The 21,802-nt window shown below is 38.3% G+C and overlaps 1 protein-coding gene across 12 annotated transcripts in view; it reads right to left on the reverse strand.

Moving 5' to 3' along the window:
- TCF12 (transcription factor 12) overlaps window positions 1-21,802 on the reverse strand; it is a 163,527-nt gene that overhangs the window by 84,961 nt on the left and 56,764 nt on the right. The window lies entirely within an intron of this gene.

Consider the following 21,802-nt stretch of genomic DNA (forward strand, 5'->3'; position numbering starts at 1 on the left):
ACTCCGGGGCGGAGGGAGCCGCGGTGCCCCCGGAGCGCTCCCGCCGTGCCCGGAGCGCCCCCTCCCGCCCGCCGGGGCTCCTGCAGCGGAGCCGCCCCGGCCACGGGCCCGGCCACGGACACGGGTGTCACAGCGCCACGAACGAAACGAGAACGCACCCACACTCCCGGCCGAGTTTTCCTTTAAAGCACGGCTCCACAAAGAAAAATATTAATCCAAAGACCGCGGTGATGTTTATTAATAAATCATTAGCGAAACAAAAATTAAACCGTTGCTCTTTATACCCAAAGCGTTGACTTCAACTTGAGATTCGGCAGACCCTGCAGGATCAAAGGGTGTTACAGCAGCTTACTGTCAGGGGCCAGTGGAATTCGCTTTCAAGCATTACTCTTAATAAATTTCTATTGATGGCCTTTCTACTGACAACCTACTGGACTTTTATCACATCCTTGCACTAAGCCATTAACAAGACTGGATCACCAGTGCACTCCCCACAGACCATTACAGATTACAAGATCAGAAAAAAAAGTGAAGCCTGCTTTTGTAGTTTTTCCAGGACCTGAATAAAATACACACACACACACACACACAGAGTGCAGCATTTTTACTGCCAACACAGCACTTACACCTTCACAGAACTCTGTGAACTGCAGCGTCATCTGTGTTGCAGGTACTCATCACTGTAACCCAGGGAGGACATTCCTGTTCCACTGCAAATACAGTCCTGCAGAAGTTCCTCAGTGGGTCAGTAAACGCTGATACGGGACACAAACGTTATCTTAAAAATTTCAGTTTTATTAAGTGTTTGCTGAGGGTTTGACTCTTATTTTCCTTCTGAAGCCTAAAAGGAGACAAGAAGTCCAGAAGCAGGCAGAAACAGTCAACTCCCCTTACAGTTCCTGGAAAGAATTTTCTTATCTACAGATTTAAATTCTTCAAGTTTATTGCAACACTGGTGGACATTTCCCTATCCTAGTGTTTCCCAAACAGCAGACGATAAATTAAAGATCCACCAGCTGATTGGCACCTTAGACAGGATACTGTTGTTCCTCTATTTCAAATATGGAGCCAGTTTTATTAAAAATACTAAGGATTAATCCTGTGTTTTCCCGAGACTGTGTTTTTGCAACTGTAGTGGCAGTAGCAAATGAGGGACTGCATGGTAAGAACACAAGCAGCAATGTCCTTAAGCCCATAGTAAATTCCCACCTGGCTGTGATTATCACTCATACCTCCGGTATGCAGGGGGAAGATGAATAAACCTAGAGAAGCTTTTTCAAGTATAATTTGCAGCATGAAAACCTGAAAGAAACCCCACATCTTAAGCTAACACAGATCCTTCATAGGTCAATAGTTAGTGATCCTTTTTATTACACCCTTCTCAAAAGCAGATGCTTTATAACTGTTTACTTTCTGAAACTTTGAAAGATGCTAAATTGGGATGTCAACCTCTTTAAAGTCAGCAATAGAGGAGGAAGACTGGACAGACAAACAGTATCTATTATAATCACAACCAGTATGCCTCTTCCCCAACCATGAACCATGTCTTGTCCATCTGCTCAGGCACTTACCTTAAGAGATAATTAAAAAAAATTAATAAATTCATATCCATGTCAGAGTGGTTCAAAGAAAAAAAAATTACTGCAGCTATTTTGGATACAGAAGGTCAAGATTTCCAGAGTCTCAAAAAAAAAAAAAAAAAAGGTGTTTTAAAAACATCTCCAAAACTGATATCTGAAAGATGTCTGCTTTGCTCAATTTTACTTGAAGTACAACTCAATCACAAGTGCACAGGAATGCTGAAGCCATCTTATGTAGCTGTATTTGAAATCCTAAATATGGATTTATGACCCTGATCCTTCAAACAGCTACATACGTGCTTAACGGGATTATGTGCTTAAAGTCTCTTAGATGCAGAAGTATTCATAAAATTAGGACTTACCTTGGGCACGCAGATCAGTAGGACACATTAGATTTATACTGACTTTTGTTATACTTTTCAGGCATTTGGACATTTCCCATTACATCAGGCAAACGCTGCAGCAAAACTATTTCAGCAGTATTTTCCTTCCATATATCACAACAAGCTTATAAGGATTACTGTTTTCCTAAAAGAAAACAGGGTACTATGGGAGCATTACCAAAGCACCAGAATGCTAATTAAGTGGTCACTTTGGTTATGACAAAAACAACCATTAAGTAAAAATCAAAGATTTGTTATAAATAGCTTTTTTTCACACTATCCTAGAACACTGTGTATTTCTAGAACTGGAGCTATACTGAAATATTCTGAAAAGTGAAGCCACTTTAGATATTATTTCAAAAATCTTGTGTGTGTATGTATAAGTAACAACATTTTACCTATGCACGTTTTAGTGTATCCAAAACAGTTCAGCCACACATATACACAGTTTCACTGAGATTTTTCTTCCCTGAATAAGACCCATTCTTTGTTTACTACTTTTTAATTCTTTTTTTAAAAGTCTTTTTTTTCCAATTACAGGCAGGAAATAAAAAGATATGCAACTCTTTTATGTAAAGTAAATCCATCTGGATGTTTGCTGCATCCTATATTATAAACTTGTGATCCCCAACCAGAATGAGTTATAGTGAAGCTGCAGGCAAAATTGTCTCCATATACCACAATCCATTATCCCTGTCAAGTTAATGTTCCATGTTGAGCCATATGGCGTGGGTACACACTCAACAAAGGAAATTCCTTAAACTTGTTATAATCAGCACTTACAGTCATCCAAAAAAACTGACATAAACAGCTTTATTGTGTTTTGTGCATTTCAGTTGATATCCATGACAAAAAGAGGAAGCTTCAGGGGAAAAAAAAAAAATAGGAAGGGGGCAGAAAAGTTGCAATAATAAAAAGGAAGGGGGGAGACAGAGACTGTACATTTCATAATTACACAACATTTTCCTTAGCAAGTGATTTTCAATTACAATAAAGCTCAAGCCTCCTGACACTGATACAGTGTGCCAGATTAACAAGAGACAAAAAAACCCCAAAAAACCCTACATCAATATCTCATTTTCAATGCAAATAAGACATCCTATAGTTTCAAAGTGCCTGACTCATGTAAAAGATTATCAATTTTAAAAAAAAAAAGTGAATAATTTTTAGTTTTTCTGACTTCGGAAAGAAGGTTTGCCTTTAGTTGTTATATAATTATCAAGAATTTAACATTCCTTCATTAGCAATATGGTAATTTAAGTAAATATCTTTCTATGCATTAAGTGCAGGTCACAGATGAATTAAGGACTCCCAGAAGCCTCTGGTACCTGGCACAACCCATCACATCAAGCCTAAGTCAAGGTACAAGTAGAGCAGAACTTCATTCCAGCCCCCGCAGTGACAACAATAAAACGCTGAGAAAACACACTATCAAATACTGAACTCAGCATCAATTTCTGTTAATTACAGCCTTGTCAGCAACGTGATTATTCAAACAGCTCATGCAAATGTTAATGAGTCCTTATTTGCATATTTATTTTTTCCTTTGTTGAAATGTCATTGATTATTACATTCTACAATGATGAATGCTGCTGATGATGTGCTCTGATATGTAATTAGTCATTAAGTGGAATGAATAGATCAATTATGAAAAAGGAGTGAGATTAAGAAATATCAAACAAGACCGCCCAATGTAACCATAGAATTTTTTTTAAAGGAACTAAAATAATTTCTTGGCATTTAAAGTGCAACATCAGTAGTTTTCAATAAATAAACTACTACTTTCCTGAGGTTAAATAAGATCTTCCACATGCACTGCTACTTGGGTAATCTAATTACAATAGCAGAGCGCTTTTGTGAGATCAGGAAGAAATCTGCAGTGACACGGAGGTTTTGGGGTTCTGTTGTTGCATCCTGTCCCTCCTCCAGGTTTTTTAAAAAATTATAACGTCCCAAAGCTGCTGCTGAGCACCCCCCAGCCCATCTGATCTCTGAGCAGAGCTGAGAACAGCTCTTGCTGCACTTGCAGCAGCCCCACTTTGTTCTCAAGGCGCTGCCTTTTGCGACTGCCTGCTCCGAGTCCCCAGCCAGCGCTCGCTGCTTGCGGATGAAGGGGAAATGGGAGAGAAGAGGAAGGAAGGGAAAAAAAAAAAAAAAAAACCCTAACAAAAAAAACACATTACTGCAGACCAGATGGGAACATTCCACATGACCAAACCAATCAATCACCTCGGTGGGGCGCAGGTGCAACACAGCCGTGTAGCAACACACCATTTCACAGTCTATCGGGCACAAACACATGGTCACCAATCAATGGCACCCCCAGGACCTGGGGGGGAGGCTCTCTCGAGCCTTACTGGTCCATGCCTGATGACTTCATAATCACACATCATTTCATTCACTGGAGGATACAAACCAGCATTCTAATAACCTTCCCCCGAAACCGGTCATGTTGTGCATATTAATAGAGTGCCGGGTAGAGCTGAACCACCGGCTCCGCGCGGCAATTCGAGCACAGCCTGCGAGAGGGAAACAACCTGAAGCGAAGAACTTCTGCCCGAGGAAGGAGTCGGCTCAGCCTCTGACCAATGGCAACATTATTCATTTGGCCAAAATAAACTGAGCACGACACTCGCACCTTTCACCGAGCAACCCTTGAACAATAGCGAGAGCAAGAAAGATAAAGGACAAAGCGGGATGAGAAATCGATGCGAGAATGTGCTGCTGGACCCGGTGATATGTGAGACAAAATTCTGAAACAAACAGCAACACCGGTAACAAAGGAAAAAAAAAAGTTAAAACTATTAAAAAAAAATTATCAATGTGCTCACCAATGCTCTCAGCGAAAGAAATAATTTTATTTCTTTTAGAGCAAGTCTCACAGACAGTTTTAAAACGAGCAGATAAAACAAATTACGCAACGCGATCCCAACACACCAAGACCTGGATCAGAGCAGTTGCTGCTTTTGCCTACAGTTTGCAAAAAAAGGTCAATTACAAACATTAATTTATGTTTGTTATTGATGACTCAGGAGTATAATAAACATTGTGGACATAAGGATATGGAGACATTTTGGCCAGAGCACATCATACTATACTGTTAAGTATTTGCACTGTTAAAAAGATATTTGGGAAACAAACGTGACAAGGAGAGCAGTGTGTCTTGGAATTACATTATGCTTTGGGGCCAGAAGTCAAATGAGTTGCAACTGAAACGTAAAAGACTAAAACTACAAACAGACACTTTAAATGTTTAGAATGTTGTAAGTGCCCAGGCGGGTAGGACTCCACCATTTGGTTATCAAGGCAGAGAGCTTAGTTTCATTTATGTTTTTCTTAAATTGATTATATGAAGAACAGACACCTGTGAATTTTACAGCTAAAAATTAGGCAAATGTAGCATCTAATGAACCACCTCAGCTCTGCTTTTGGATATGAATTGCCGAGAACTTGGAGGAATAAGTCTAGTAGGCATGACAAGGAACAGTTGTTGGGTTGCACTCCGGAGCACTACATGTTGCTTTAGGCCAATGGCAATTCCTCCTTCCCCACACTGGAGGCTACACAAAGGAACTAAAGCATACTCTATTTTATTAATACAGGGAGGGGGAAAAATAATGTCAGAAGCAAAAAGCACATGTTTTATAGTTAGCATCCAGATAATCTGGTGATTTGTACTGCCACAGGCCCTTTTATCTTCTTTCCTTGACTTCCTCTCTTCCCTATCTCAAAGACCTCAGAAAAATGCACAAAAGCATTTACATTTTGCTAACAATTCAGAGTCTGGGTACAATTCACGGAATCACAGGAGCAAATCTGAGTCCTGTAATCCAAAAACTACACACAATAAAAAGGTGGCAGATTCGGTGTTGTTAGACAGAAGAGCAAGGAAGGGTTAAAGAACCAACGTGAGTAATACCAAAGGAACATTCACATCCTTTTGCAGAATTATGTTGACCAGCAGCAGATGAGGAAGTGTTCTCCTTCACTAGAATACAAAAATCATTAATCAATAAATCATTAAATTAAGGGCCTGATGACTGGTTCTGTTCTGGGCACTTACAGAATGCTAATTACTGTAGGGTCTGGGGAATCTATAGTGTTAAAATCAGAATATCTCCTTTAATAAGATTCATTTTTTTAGACTAAATTCAGCTTCTTTTATTTTGAAAGCTCTTGAAAAGAAATGAAAAATGTCATATAATGAATTAAGTACTAATATTCATCCCACTTCATATGCAACACAGGGCAAGTTGATGGCTATGCTACAGACTTGACATCTCTTAAGAGCCAAAAAACTAACAGCTGGTGACATTCCCAATGGAAAGTGCTGGGAGGAGTTTGACAAAGAATCTCATCCAAAATGAGAAGGTGTCAGTAAAGCTTCCCCTTACCTGGAAATATTAAGCAGGATGGAGAACAAGGAGACAGTCAGCCCACATCCCCAGCTCAGTCTGAGCATCTCAAGTCCCTTCCCTGAGCTAAAATCCTGCCTGAGGGAAGCCAAGGACACAGGTGACTGTGGGAGGTGGCACAAACCAGACGTTCAACCTCTTCTGACAAACCTGAGCCTCTCATGGACTAGGGTGGGAAAGCAGAGGGGCTTTGTCTGTGCCATATTTACACCTTAAAAATGTTTAGCTCAACACATGGAAACCAGAGCACAAAAGGATTGAGATTTCTCAGTGAAACTTCAAAAACCAGGTATTCCAAGATGGCAAAAGGTGGTAATCCCTGTGAGCAAGGACATTTCCACAAGGACACCAGGAAATGCACCAGAGACCAATTTAATGGACTTCTGAAAGCAGTTTTTAAGAAGTGCAACAGGTACGAGGGATCCAATTGTTATATAAGTTATAAAAACATCAAGAGAACAGATTTTAATCAGTTTGTTTAAATCAGTGAAAGAGTCATGACAACAGTAACATAGATTTTAATCCCTAAAGAAATCAGTACATAACTCCTGAGATATCTTCTACAGCAAAGGACTCCACTAAAGATTTGCTCATACTATGATTCTTATCCCCAAAATGCACAGAAGCAAAGTTATCAATAATTATATATAATTCAGAAGTATATAGTATATAAATTAGCAAAATATATCTTGCAAAAAGTAGTTTTGATTTATTCATTTACTAAAAATTAGACAAGCACCACTGTTTGCAGAGGGAACTAGAAATTCATGAACAGAACAATTACTAAAAAAACCCAACCTCATCTTGTCCGTGCAATAAGCTGAAATGGATTTCTGCAAGAAGCACTCACAGTATCACAAATAAAGCAAAATTAATATTTACAATAAACAGAGGCAAGGATGTGTTGAAGCTTATGACAGTTGATAGCTAAGACTGAAAGAGTTCTGCAATTTGAGTAAAACTGGTTAAATGACAAGGAGGCAATGCAAACATTACCCTAACAAAAGGTTATTTTTGCTCAATATTAGAAGCCTTACAAAATTCATTCAACAAATGAAACTTCAGACTGAAAACACAGCTCAAATTAGGAATATACTTCCCTCCATAAAAGCAATCCTTTTAAGCACTCAAATCCAAAGAAAATCTGTAATGCTACTAAGAATTTTTTAACTACTTCAGAAACATTCAAAGCCATCTCCACTGAATGGTTTGAAGTTTAGACACTGCTTAACTGCTCCCTTCTATCTAATCAACTCCACTGACGTTGCTCAGCTTTATCCAGGGTCAACAAAAACGATTCGTTTTGCTTTTTGCCCAACTGGATTCCTCATGATCAGCTGTTCATGTTAAGCTGTCTGATTTCCATTCAGCCTTCACAGCTGGATTCATTATAAAAAAAAAAAAGGAATATTAAACCTTGGGCAGGCATAACTGGCTTTGACTTCCAAATAAGCATTTTTCTAACTAATCACGCTATACTTTCAGGTATTAAATAAGACATTCATTCCAATACAATTTTTTCAATGTGACACAGACTGCATATATTTAAGAACTGTAAATGTAAAAAAGCTAACAAAACCAAAATCTTTAATGAGAAAAAAAAGGAATCAGGGTAGAATTTATCTTCTATGAGTAAAAATCTGCTTGCAAAGAGTTGGAATGACATGGAGGCTGAGGGTGGGTTTGTTATTACTTTTTTTAAAAAGCTATGAGGAATAATTTGGGCTTTTTTTTTCAGTAGTTACTGGGTTGGTTCTTAAGGAGTTGATATCTTTTACATTTTCAACAAAAAGGATTTTTAAGTTACAACAGAGAGAATGCATACACTACTTAAAAACTATTTTATATTAAAGGATGTTCTTGATAATAAAAATACTTTCTGCAAGATGGATAGTTATACTAAAAAAAAAAAAAATTCAATATCCACAGGGGAAAAAAAGGGAAGTCTGTGGAATTTTTTTTTATTTGTCTTCCAAAACAGAAAATAGATGAGCAGTTCTCCCATCAATGCTTATTTAAGCAAATATTTGAAGAGGGTCAGCAGGATAGAAAGGAGAAAAGCAGCATAAGTTAAAAAAGGTGGTTCTGTGTACAAATACAAAAGCTGAAATATGGCCATCTAGTAGTTTGCAGTTACACTGCACCCCCTTTTCAAATCTCTCCTGAAATCTGCTCGTGGGTCCTCTCAGGGGGAAGGAGCAGAGCAGGCAAAGGGCCTCGTCCTCCTCCTCACAACAGACCTTGAACAGGCTGCAAAAGGGAGGTTGGGACTGCACTGATCACCCAGCAAGGAGAGAACACAGGAATACACATCATCAGAAAGACAAAGGCAAAAAGGCAGGAAGGGTAAGAACATAAATGATTTAAAAAAAAGCTCAAAATAAAATGTACTTGCTGTAGTTTGTCACTCCCTGTCTCACTGTTGGCAGACTACTTCTGCAGATTTGCATCTTGCCACAACAAAACGGTCAATACATATTCTTTTAGTCACTGAATTTGAAAAATGGACAACCTAATTTAGGTTTAGCTGCCACAAATTTTGAACTATTTAAAAAGCATGAATTTATTAAATCTTTACTGAATGCAAAGTCATTAAAACATTAAGATAAAACTTTAAAACATTTAACACATATATATTTTAAGTCTTCTTAGGGTGGCTCCTCCCACCTCCCCACAGCAAATTTATGGACCCCTGAAAGGAGACAGTCGAGTAGATATCTGTTCAATATCTTGAAACTTCAGAATTTTATTACCAGCTGCCACTAATCCTGTCTTACAGGCCAACACAACCAAAGAATGTATCAAAAAAGGGACACAGTCAGAAAAAGGAAAGCTATGAAACTTATTACACACCCTGCTTTATTGGCAATATTAAAAAAAAAAAAAAAAGGAAAATCCAGGAAAACACATCCTGCAGTCACAATCACTTGACATGATTCTTGTGGCAAATGAAATTAAAAAGCAAATAAAAAGGAAAACGACTTCAAACAAAACAAGTTCAAGGCAATACTGCCTTTTTAAAGCCTAACTAATTCTCTGCATATGACCCCTTCTGTTATGTACAAACAGAAATAAAACGTGAAGAAGTTTGGATTTAGTACTTTCCAAACTGGTCACAGCAGAGTTAGCTCAGATGGCCGGTTGAACGGAACATCCTTAGGGAGACAGAGTCACCCTAGAGGCTTTGTGGGCAAAAAAATCTTCAGGCAAAGTGATTCATCATGTGTGGCAAGATGACTGTGACATGTAAAGATTCTTGCCTTGAGCTGCATGGTACATGCTACAAGGGATCAAGCGTTCTGAAAAACATCCACACACATCTCAGGAGTCTCAGTAAAAAGGACACGTTTCAAATAACAAAATACTGGACACAGAGGACGTGTTTGTGAATTTGCAACCCATGCTGCTGACCTAACATAGAAATAAGCAAATTTTTACTAGTTTTGCATTCAAAACCACTCTTTCAGGTCTAACTGAAGGATGTTTTATCATCTGGTACACATTCCTTCCTCCAACATAACTAACCCATAGCCCTGAAGGTTTGACAGCCTTCAGAAGTTGGTCATCAATAAATTAGTATTATTCCACTTTAAAATGTATTTCCTACAGCAGTTTTTATTATCCTCTTGTCCATTCACCACAACTTCTAGCATTTCTGACAGAGGATCAGCAGATACATTTCTACAGCTCATTGCAATGAGAAGTTTTCATCTTCCAAATCTAGTGCCCAATGATCTGTCCTGTGAAGGAGAAAACTTACAGTACTACACAGCACCCCTGGTCAGAATCTGCACTTAGAGACCTCTTAGAAGACACTGATTTTGAGCGTACAAATGCCTCACAAACAAGCAAGAAGACCCACACTGGAAAAGGATGTTTTCCATTCCTCTGCCACGGTGCCCCACCCACTGCACTGCCCAATAACAGGTGCACAGGGGAAGAACCACAAAAAACCCTCCAGAGAGAACATGAAAAAATTATATGGTCTGAACTTCAAGTCAGGCTTTACAGCCAAACATGTACCTTACAGAAAATAACAACAGAGCAAAATCAGATTTAAAACTTACAGTTTTCTTTATATTTAAGATGAAGGAAACATAAAGAAAATAAATCGACAAAAAGCAACACATCTGCACAAAACCACAGAAAATGGTCATTCTTAAAAGAGCCAAAACAAGTCAACAGACCAAGGAAGACAGACAAGCCAGGTAACAACAGGAAAAATCCCAAAGTGCAGCTGAGCACAAGCCTGATGGAAGTGCTCAGGTGGAACAATGTACTGATCCAGATGGGTGCATTCAAGGGACAAAAACACAAGTTTAACTGCACAGTGAGACTACAGTAAAATTATACTCTATAGATTTTGAGGATAGGTGATTCTACTGATGATTTTAATGCAAATTCAAGTTTATGTTATTCTCGACCTCTGAAGCTTTGGCATTTTTTGAGGAAAATAAATCGGACCAGTGACACGTAATAGTGTTGCATTAATAAACAAGACAGCAACGTAAAAGTACCACCAAGAAAATAGGAGAGACTGGATAGAAGGGCAGAGACAACTCTAAAAACATGGCTTTCAGTTCAGTAATGGTGCTGAAAATGATTCTCAAGGGAATAACAATGCTTTAGAGCACAGGTTAAAAGAAGAAAAAAAGTTCCTGGGGCCTGGCTAACATTTTCTCCTGATGAATCACTGCCTTTCCATTTGGTGTTTTATTTCACATTGGTTTCGTGGCATTTGCACTATGTCTCTCTCATGAGCCCAAGCTGTGTCTGTGCTGGGGAAAGAGGGGGAGGCACAAAACCCAGAACTCTGCAACGTGCAATGCCAGGGAAGCTTTGCCTCCTTCATACTGCAGAGTGTCAACCGAGCCAGCTCAACCCAGCATCTCAAGTTCAAGACATTTGTGCCCCAAATTTTCTTGTATGTAGGTAAAATGGATAAATCAACACGGAAAAATTTCTATATTAAAAAAAATTATCATTTAGCTTTACTTTGTTCTAAATATATTGCTGAAAGCCCCCTGTTTATTGTGTGTACATACGTAAACTATCCTAGATAAAATGGTTACCAACTGGAGAAACACATGGGCTTTTTCTTTCTGCCAACAAACTATATTCCTTTTCATACTTTGCAACTGTGTCACTGAACTAACTAAACCCAGCAGTATTTTTCTTCTGGCCTCTCCTCCTTCACCCTCCCACCCCCCAACTCCAAAATACTGAAGGAACAGGTTTGTACTCAATTCCTTTATCAGATTTACAAAGGTAGATTGTTTTTTTCGGTTTTACCGTGTACCTTTTGAATTACATTTCTAGAAAGATACATTTCTAATGTAATAGCAAAAATACACTGAAATAAAGAACATGCATGTATACTGGACAAAACTATTCATTACAAGTGTGCACAGGGCTTAGTGCCAGATAGCTGTCAAACAAAGGAACAAAATCATACAGTTGTTTGGCACTCAAGGCTGAAATCATTGCGAAACATGCACTGTTTATAAATTGTCATTGATGAATAAAAGCAGTGAACAAAAAAAATTTTAAAAACGCAGCCGAGCACCAGAAAGACGAGGCAATGATTGCTCCTCCTCCCACCACTCTGTGATCAAACAAAACAAAATAACCCTCAAGCCCCCAGGATGCTGGGCAAGAACAACGTGGCAGTGCAAGGTAACAGGGCACTGCAGGAACAGTGATTTGGGGTTGTGCTTCCACAGCTCAGCCCTGCAAAGTACCCACAAAAGTGATAGATTCAGACACACACACACACAAAAAAAAAAGGCGTGTGTATTTCTCAGCTTTGTTATTTATAAAATAATTTTGAAACTATAGTAATGCTAGTGACATTTATCTTAAGCTTAAAAATATCAATCCCAGGAGATGCAAAGAAAAATTGCTTCCGTGATGGTAAAATATAAAAACCGAGCTTTGACCAGAGAACACAGCACTGCTGGAAAAAATATCACCTCACCTATCACTGAGAAGAAAGATCTAATTCATGCCAAGTGAAAGGATGACATTTCTCTAAGTATAAAGTAAAAACTCTATCCTGAAAAATAAGTAACAGCTTAGTTTCTGATCTTGCATATCTGTACCAATTTCAGTATCTTTCAAACTTGAAGCTGTATGATAATGCAGTACATCTATAAGGAAATAAAAGCTCCTCTAAAATTAAAGAAAAAAGAAGTTACAAATGGGGAGAGGAATTTCTTTTTTCCTGACTGATAGGCAGAATATCAAGGTGTGCTAAATGCTTTCTATACTATAACATACATAAGAGCTTCTGCAAACTCCTTTCAAGTGGAGCAGAAGATTCTCTACAATATTTCATAATGCAATGCAACTTTTAAGACAGGTAAGGCATTATTTAAGAAATATGGTTCTGTAAGGAATTTATTTTTGTAAATCTTGATTCAAGCAGGTCAATCGGCCTGTAGTTTAGGTTGGGAAGTACCTCAAGGCTTCAAATAAATATATAAATAAATGAAATCTGAGGTGACAGCTTGTAATGGACCAGCGATATGTGAAACAAATAAATGACGTAACAGGAAAGGAATTCAGTCAGAAACAGAAGTGTTATTTATCAAGTCAAAATAGTAAGGCAAACTTCTCTTTTCTCCTACCACAGAGCAAACAGACTTAAAATTGCAGTATCCTGATAAAGACTGTATAAGCACACTCTTTCTATCACTGCAGAACATTTTTTAACCATGATACAAATTTATTTATGATACAGTCATGCACTTAGGTATTCAATGCAGACCCCAGGGATCAGCCTGGAAGCTTACAAGACTGTTAACAAGTCACACATTACTCTCAAGATTTCTGCTTTCTATGTCCCATTGTGTAAGAAGACATTGCAAGATGCCTTATTTGCACTGCATGTGTCTGAAGTTCCAGGCTTGTTTTAGAGGTCCCTGTTACACTGGGAAGTAAATTAAAATTTCATTGCAGTTATTGTGACAATAGTTCAAGCTTTGCACACAGTCTGTACAATTCCAATTTGAATTTACACATTTTACATTTACAGATATTTCATTGTGCTTGGTTCCCAACTACCTTTAAGGCTCCTGGCCAGACCTTGTCAGATTTAGGAAAAACTGTAAAATCAGTCTCAACTCATCTCAATAGTAACCACTGTGTTTCTTTCCCATTCTCATTTCAATGAACCTTTTTTATTTCATCACTGAACTTAAGGTTCCTACTTTCTTTAAAGGAATCAGTAAAGTCAAATACTGCTGGTTGCTTTAATCCTGCATATAACATCACCACACGAAGTTATGCATCAATTCTCACTCCTATTTCATCTTCAGATGGGGAGGACCCGTGTGAGCACCTTCCAAAAAACCCCAACCAAGCAGCACCCTCCCTCCACCAAGTGCCATCCTGGCCAAGCTTCCACACTTATGGATAACAGGGTTTCTATTTCTCAAAGTGACCCTCCAGCTGGATGTCGAAGAGATAACTCCAGGATTTTCATCTGACTTCCTGATGCACGTTCATGTTGGAGGCAGAGAAGCTGCACACCTGAGAGCCACAGTGCTGGCAGCCTCCACAGAGAGCTTCAAAAGCCAGCAACCAAGAAAACCTTGCAAATAAAACAAGATATTACCATCACTTCACACAATGAGTTGCTATTTCTCTGGTCTTCTGCACATTTCTGTTACGTGAAAATCTTTGACTCACTGTTCAGAAACAAAACTTGGGTGCAATATTAAATTGATGTGAAAGTGCCAATGTCAAAATTAAAAAAATTTGTTTTCTTTTGATAATACTTGTTTCATTCACCTATTATATAGCTGAAGAATTGCACACCTACAGCAGGTTACAGCTCTAGGGAAAATGCAGTGGCTGCTCAGGCAACTCACAAAAACAATGCTATTAGAGGTCCAACACCTTCATGCACCTCAAAAATAGAATTACATCTTTTATTTTCATCGGGTTTGTTTTCCCCTCCGAGTTGTCTGTGTATCTAAACAAAGTCAGGTTTCCAGCAGCAACAAACATTTGACTGACTAAAACCCAGACTCTAAAGAAAACTATTAACAACTTCAAATCATATTAATGCAAATGCTATAATGCCCCAAATCACAAAAGCCACTTGTTTTGGCACGAGCAGCCTAGTTAGAACATTTTGGTTGATCAGTTCAGAATTTAATCACTGGACACAGGCTGCTGCATTTATTAAAAACTGGACTGCCAGCAACTCACAGGCTACAGCTACAATGCATGCAAGAATGAAAAAAAAATAAATGGAATGAAATAGAGATTAAGTAAATGATTTTTATGCACCTGGCGATAAGCAAACATCTTTATTACAAAACAAAGACAAGCCATGAAAAATTACAAAATTATCTTTTAATCACCAGTGAGCTTTCTACAGTCTCCTATTTGAACAGGATAATAGTTATTATGTAGATCCCTAAGCAACTGCCTCATGGGGAAATTACATCACCAGTATGGGAAAGAATCACCCCCTCCTCCCTAGAAGGGAGCTTGGCGCCTTCAGACAGACTCAAATTTAAAATCCTACAGCTTCACCCAGCTGATCCCATCCACTGGAACACATCTACAAGTGCCCAGGGATGGCAGGAACCACAGGAGAGAAATATGCCCTTTCAGCATTTCATGCACTGATGAGCCTTGTAACAGATAAACATACCCTGCAGCAGCTAAACTGACATGTTATAACAAAGAGGAAATGCAAGACTTAAAAATTTCATCAGATTACTATTTATTCCCCTTTTCAGAGGCAGAGTACACTGTGAATAAATCAACACTCAAATGTATCAGACTGCATTAACTAAAAACCAAGCTTGGCAGAACAAATTTTATCAGAACTAAAATATTTCAAAACGTAAAAGCCACAGACTTGCATATTTAAATTCCCAGACTGGCAATTCAAAAGTACTTAGTATGACAAAAATTCTGAGTTCAAGTGTGAGACCATTTTGAAGAAGGCAACATTTCATCTTGCTCCAACACAATTAGCACCAGGTCCCATTTTTCTCCTGTTAATGCACAGTGCAAGCACCACTACTGTCCATGGGCCACCAGAACTGCGGGTTCTGCTCATGGGACACACTGGGGGCTGTGAAGGAACCTGTGGCATGGGCAGCATCCAGCAAAAAGGAATCATCAGCTCCTTCCTAGTGTGATGTCAAATCATACAGCTGACAGGTTTCAAGAACAAATTTATCACTTGCCAGAAAGAAAACCTTTCTGGTCTCTCCCTTGAACCACAGCACTGCAGACTAAGCCTGCAAACATCTCCAACACGGAGTCAGAGATACAAAAACCTTCTAAAGTTGCCCAGCACTCCCCACAATGCTGAGGATGAAGTGCCTCAACACTCCAGCAGCTCTGGCAGCTCCTGCAGGGAGGGGGGAACGAGTGCTCTGCACCTGCTCCCCCCCACTCACCTTCCCGTGCCGGGAGCCGCCGGAGCCGGGCGGGAGAGGGAGAGGGAGGGCAGCTGAGCCCACGCTCCTACCTGGCAGCCCCACACCTGAGCACCACCTGAGGAGCACGGCCAGGGCCCCTCTGCCACAGCTGCTGACTGGGAGAGAGAGCAGAGTCTCCGGGGGCACGGAGCACGAGCCGACACCTGCTCCAGCACAGCCTCACGGAGCACACGAGCTGCAGCCCCAGAAAGCCTCCAGGTATTACTGTATTTAAAGAAATGTTAGCAAAGCTATTTGATTGAAATATTACTGTAAACAGAAGGGAAAACTAAGCTTAACATGTACTCTTGTGAGCAAAAACCCAAGGGTAAAAATGCCCTGCACTTAGCACTTTCACTAAATGACTGTGTAATTTAATTTCCCAGAAACCCATTAGCTTTCACAAAAGGAAAATTAAGAGCAGATGAGAGCAATTCTTTGGTGTGAGTGGAATTTATTTAATGTAATACCTGGGGAAAAAAAAAAAAAAAGATAAATCTGAAACTGTATGAACAGATACAAAACATTGCAAGTCTAGAAAGCTCCAGCCTGCAGAGCAGCAGCTCTGTGCTGGCAGGAACCAGCACGTCACATCCCAGCTCTCACAGGCAGGACTGGAGACCCTCCTGCCCAACACACCACCCCAGAGTTGGGACACAGCCAGGTGCACAAACAGCCCAGAACAAAAGGATTGCTGGCATTCAAAACAAACAAACAAACAAACAAACAGGAACCTCCATTTATTTATGGAGTTTTTTTATATTCATATGTGAAGCAAATGATTCAAACAATTATCCGGGAGAGACGAAGAAATAATTGAGATTTAACTTAAAACATTACTCTGGGTTTGAAATTTTCATTATAAACCCCAAAATTCACATTAGGCTTTTAGCCAATCTATAATATCATATAAACCCAGCATCAATTAAGCACAGTGACATGCCCCAAAAGAAAAAGAAACAATCTTAGAAGGGAGCTTAAATGTAAATCTTCCATTTGCCAGATGCACTATATGCAATTATTTGGAAAAAAACTAATTTTTAAAAAAACTTAAGCCTATCTGTAGCAACAAGACATGAAGCATTACTGGCATTACTTTGGGAAACGAAGCAATGGTATTACTTTGGGAAAAGTAACCACAGTGTATAAAATACAGGTGAGCCAGCATCTTGATATTTTTAGCTTTAACAGCCAAAACAATAAATGATCTGATGAAATATAAACATAATGCTGTGAAACTGTATGATCCAGTTACTGTAAAGGGAATGTTAAGGAACTTTTCCAGCATGGGAAGTTTATGGCTTGTGGTGGATTCAATACCACTACCCCTAAGTATTTTTTGTAACTGGATGATCTTACACTTACAGTTTTTTCCTAGGGAAAGTTTTTCTGAACTCTCAGCCCACAGTCATATCTGACAGATAACTATGTATGATGTGAAGCTTATTAGCTATCCTTTTACTATTTTCTTTTTACTTACTGCCCTATAAAATTAGATGGACTGAAGCACTTGTCATAATCTTTGCTGTGCCACTGTTGTGTCATTTTCTTCCTTTATCATTTTCCTCTTTCTTCCTAATGAATTCTCTGAAGGATACAAAATAGTCTGTCCCCACCATTCTCCAAGTTAATAACAATGTAACTGCGTATGAATTATTTCAGATCAATCTTGCTATTAGTCATATCTCTGGAGATAATTTCCATTGTGATGCCTGTTTTTTTCCATGTGTTAAAATATTAATGACTACAGAAAGCAATTCAAGGAAATCTAACTATTATTTTGGACAAATAGAGGGTCTGCCAACTCCCTATTTGCATCTGCCCTCTCCCTTCCTAAAAGGTAATTAAAATAGGATTCCTAACAAAAACTACAATGGTATCATTCTTTTACCCTTTACCATTTACCCTTGCTGGTTTCCTACTACTGCCTTCACATTACAAAGTCATTTGATAACAACTTCTATCTCTCCAAGTCCAAAATTCCTTTACTGAAGAGCTACTGAGGAAGAAATCCAGCAATTTCCCTGAAGATTAGTTAGATTCTTAACTGGGTAACAATTCAGATGCATGCCTTCTTTTAAGTGTATTTTAAAGTTCAAAAGCCTCTCCTTCTACTGAGAATAACCTTTCCCAAATTAAGGTTTAAAAAGGGCTTGTGTCACCTATTTAAGCACAGGAAAGCTTGCAGAGGCTTCAGCTATTTACCATGTTGCTTCCAAAAGGCCCCTCTAACATTCATCACTAAAAATACCTACTACTCTATCCAAGCCAACTGCAGTGCTGAAATTCCAAGTCAAATAATAGATTTTACAATAAAAATTAAGACTAATTTCACCAGTTTGAAAGATGCACTGGTAGAAGCACAGCCATTCTTAGAAACCTGCACAATCAGGCAGTCGAGTCACTTAAATGAACAGTAACTCTCAAACCAGAAGGCATCCCAATGCAGATATTGATCTCGAATTTCTATCATTAATACACAAAACATATCTTTAGTTTCACAGTAACTCCAAAGACTAGCTTAGAAAAGTCATAAAATTTGGTTTCAACCCCTCAAGCAGCTCTTTGCTCTTGCCACCTTCACTCCCCATGGCCAGCACATACCCATCACCCCCTGCTACCCTGGGACAAGACAAAGAGCAGACAAAATAAAACCCAACATGCATTACTCTGCTTACATCTGACAGTACCACCTCTGCTTCTTTCACCTATTTGTTTCAACCAGGGGAAGAATCAGGCTTACCCTTTATATTCACATTACAAACAGAGTAAAAGAAGCTATAATTTTATTAACAATCTGACTAATTTATAGCTCTAATTATTTTAACAAGCTTCTACTCCCCGCCTTGTAAATACCAACTGATGTGTCTTGACTTCCCTGCGAGGTCAGTGCCTCCTTTCTCTCAATGCTGGCCCTAAGGAAGTATCATGGCATTCCCTGGCATAAAGCAGAAGTTTGTTAGGGAGAGGAGCAAAGTCACCACCTCCCCAGGATACTGAGAGGTGAGTGTATGAAACAAACTGGTAACTGCAACCCTACACTGATCTACAACTCAGTGGGCAAGGGAGGTTGGGAAAATGCAAATGACCTAAAATCTTCCATTTCCATACAATCAGAGTTTCCAATTCCGTTGACAAGCCTGTGGCTCAGAAACACCCAGAGCTCTAAAATTCAACCCAACTCTAAAGAGATTAGTTGAAGAAATAATGAGAAAACAAGGAAGTATACCTGAAAGAAAACTTGGAAGAATGATCTCTCTTTCTACTTTGAGGGACTGATTTCAACGTGGCAAACTTATATTCAACCATTACCTTCTCACTCACTGTGGAGTAAACTTTTTAATGACTTTTTATCATGTACAACCTTGAGGAACTGTGTAGTACACAGATGATGAACGTGGAGCACAAAAGTTTTGCCTTTATCCTTTCTACCTCTTGTGGAAAGACAGACACACAAAAGAAAGTAATTCACCCACTTCAAATTTTCAAGACAGACCAACAAAAACCTCTTTAAGCCATATTCAAGAATAATCTGCTTTCTTTCTTCCTGGTAAGTAGAAGTAAAAAAGCTCAGTAGAATAAAGTGCAGGGAACAGTGCAACAGAAGATACAATACCACATGCTTGAAGGGTCCCAGCAAAAACTGACCTCTCCTTGCAATGCAGAGTACTAAAAGGCAGCATAATTACAGAGAAAAGAATCTCATATCCTTGTGAATAGTTTTCTAGAATGTAATTAAAGCAGAAGTGTTGAATAAGCAAAGATTATCAAGTCTAAATGGAGCTACAATACCACCAATATATCTTAGCCTGATTTTCTTCATATCTCTATGGATACCAACAGACTCTGCTGGTCCCAAGAGGATTCAGTGGTTTTACTTAAAATATAAGTAACGTCCCTTCTTTTTTTATACTACCAAATCAACAGGATAATTCTGGAATTCATTAGTGAAGAACACTAACCAATCCAACATAATAGCTTTACTTCCTCTGCAAAACACTTCAAAAAATATCTAAATGAATATGGAAATGCATCTTTCTGTGGTAAATTGTTCATTATTGAATCATTATCAACTCTTGTTAGACAAAATTTCTCTCTTTTGCAATGTACAAGATCATTAAAATGTTTGAGAGCTCCATCATGAAAGACAGTGGCACTTTATAATCCGCTATCTCTTCAGGCAAATATGCTTATGGCTGAGCATAATACACAAAATAACAACATCCCCTTGACACACAATTCTTCCTTTTAATGGTGCTCTTAAGTGTTGACAGCAATGGTGAAATATGTTGTTGCTCTTTCCCTCTTTTTTTTTTAAATAGTTTTTAACTATTTCAGAGATGTACTTCAGTCATGACAAAATGTTGAGGAGGGATGTGTTTCTTAGATATTGGTTGTGGAACCCCACAGGGTAAATCACTGCTTTACCCTAGTGAGGCATTTCCCATAAGCTCATCAAGTTCATGTTCTTCACCTCCATCTTCTTTTAACCTCCAAAGATCACAGAATAACTAATCAATGCCTTAAATATCATCTCTGTACATCAGCTAATAAAATGGACATTTTCATTCTGTTTATGGGAACATGTCCACAATTTGATATTAAAAAAGGTATAACTTTTTAAGAAAAACTTAAAAAAATATAATTTTTCTTTTTAATAATAGACAAAAAACTATAAATACAGATAGTAATACTATAAAGGGAACTAGTACTCTATGTTTTCATATAGCTTTTATCATTCTTCTCTCCAAACCTTCAGCATCAATTAAGATAAACTGCAAAAATTACTGATGTGCAAGTATGATACACAAAGCTGCATCCTATACTGTAACATCAGTAAAATGAACACATTTTTTTGTTATGACAAGCCAAAACCCACAGGTGGAATACTTTTAAAAGCATACACTTAGGGGTTTGATGTGTACATATCTTAGAGATATATACTGAAAGCTTTCTGTAATTCTTTGCTGCATATAGAAGGAAACTAAATACTTTTGCTCCAAGAAAATAAAATCCCTAAGAATTCTTAGCCATAAAGCTTTACAAAACTCTTTCAGTTCTCAGCTGCTTTGGGTGACTGACACATACATATCTTACAATTTGTTAATCCTCTCTACAAAACCATCTAAATGGAGGCTTCTTCTCAAATCTGTATTAATGATTTAATTCTATTATGTCTAATAGAATCATCTCTTCAATAAAACTGAAAAACTAAGAAGATACAGTTGCACCAGTTATTTTCTTCATATGTTTAAAGGCATATATTGTTTAATATAAATTAGAACACGAGCAAATAGTTTGCCTTTGGTAACAAATTAAAAATAAAATCAAACTTCGCTATGTATTTTTGTAAAATAAAATCAGTATCAGCCACAAAGCCTGGACACATTCCATCCATGCTACTGATCAAAATACTGGAGAAGCAAGTGAAGTAACTTATCTTTTTAGTTTCCTGTATTTGAAAAACAACATATTTGAGAGAGTATTGGGAGAAGCTCTAAGTCTGCTTTATCAAAATAACTACTACCTTTGAACTTCACTGTCTTCAGCTGGAAGTGTCATTGACCAATTGTACTCTCTCTAATCAAAGTCTACAGAGATGGTCATTTTAAAATCATGTTTTCAGCTTCATATATGAAAGTTTAAACTCAGCAATGGCTCTGCTTAGTCTGCCTTTGTTTCAGAGAAAATTAAAGTAGTAAACAAAGACTGAGCAAAGTAGAAAGATTTCCAAAAGAAATTGCAGACCACCAGGATTTGGATTTAGGTAATCCACTTAGATTACCATGGCTATGTCTTTAAAGGACAATACTGACATCACAAAATAGGTCATGTCTACAAGATGCAGAATATAGAAGGGAAACAGTGTGAAATGTACAAATTCAGAACAAATATTCAGAGTCATCCCTAAATTTAAGATACAAAAAAAGTCTGCAGACTACATATTGCCAAACAATAAATATTTTGAAAACAAC

The sequence above is a fragment of the Neopelma chrysocephalum genome, unplaced genomic scaffold (genome assembly GCF_003984885.1).
Source record: "Neopelma chrysocephalum unplaced genomic scaffold, ASM398488v2 Primary Assembly neopelma1_75, whole genome shotgun sequence".
Lineage (NCBI taxonomy): Eukaryota > Metazoa > Chordata > Aves > Passeriformes > Pipridae > Neopelma > Neopelma chrysocephalum.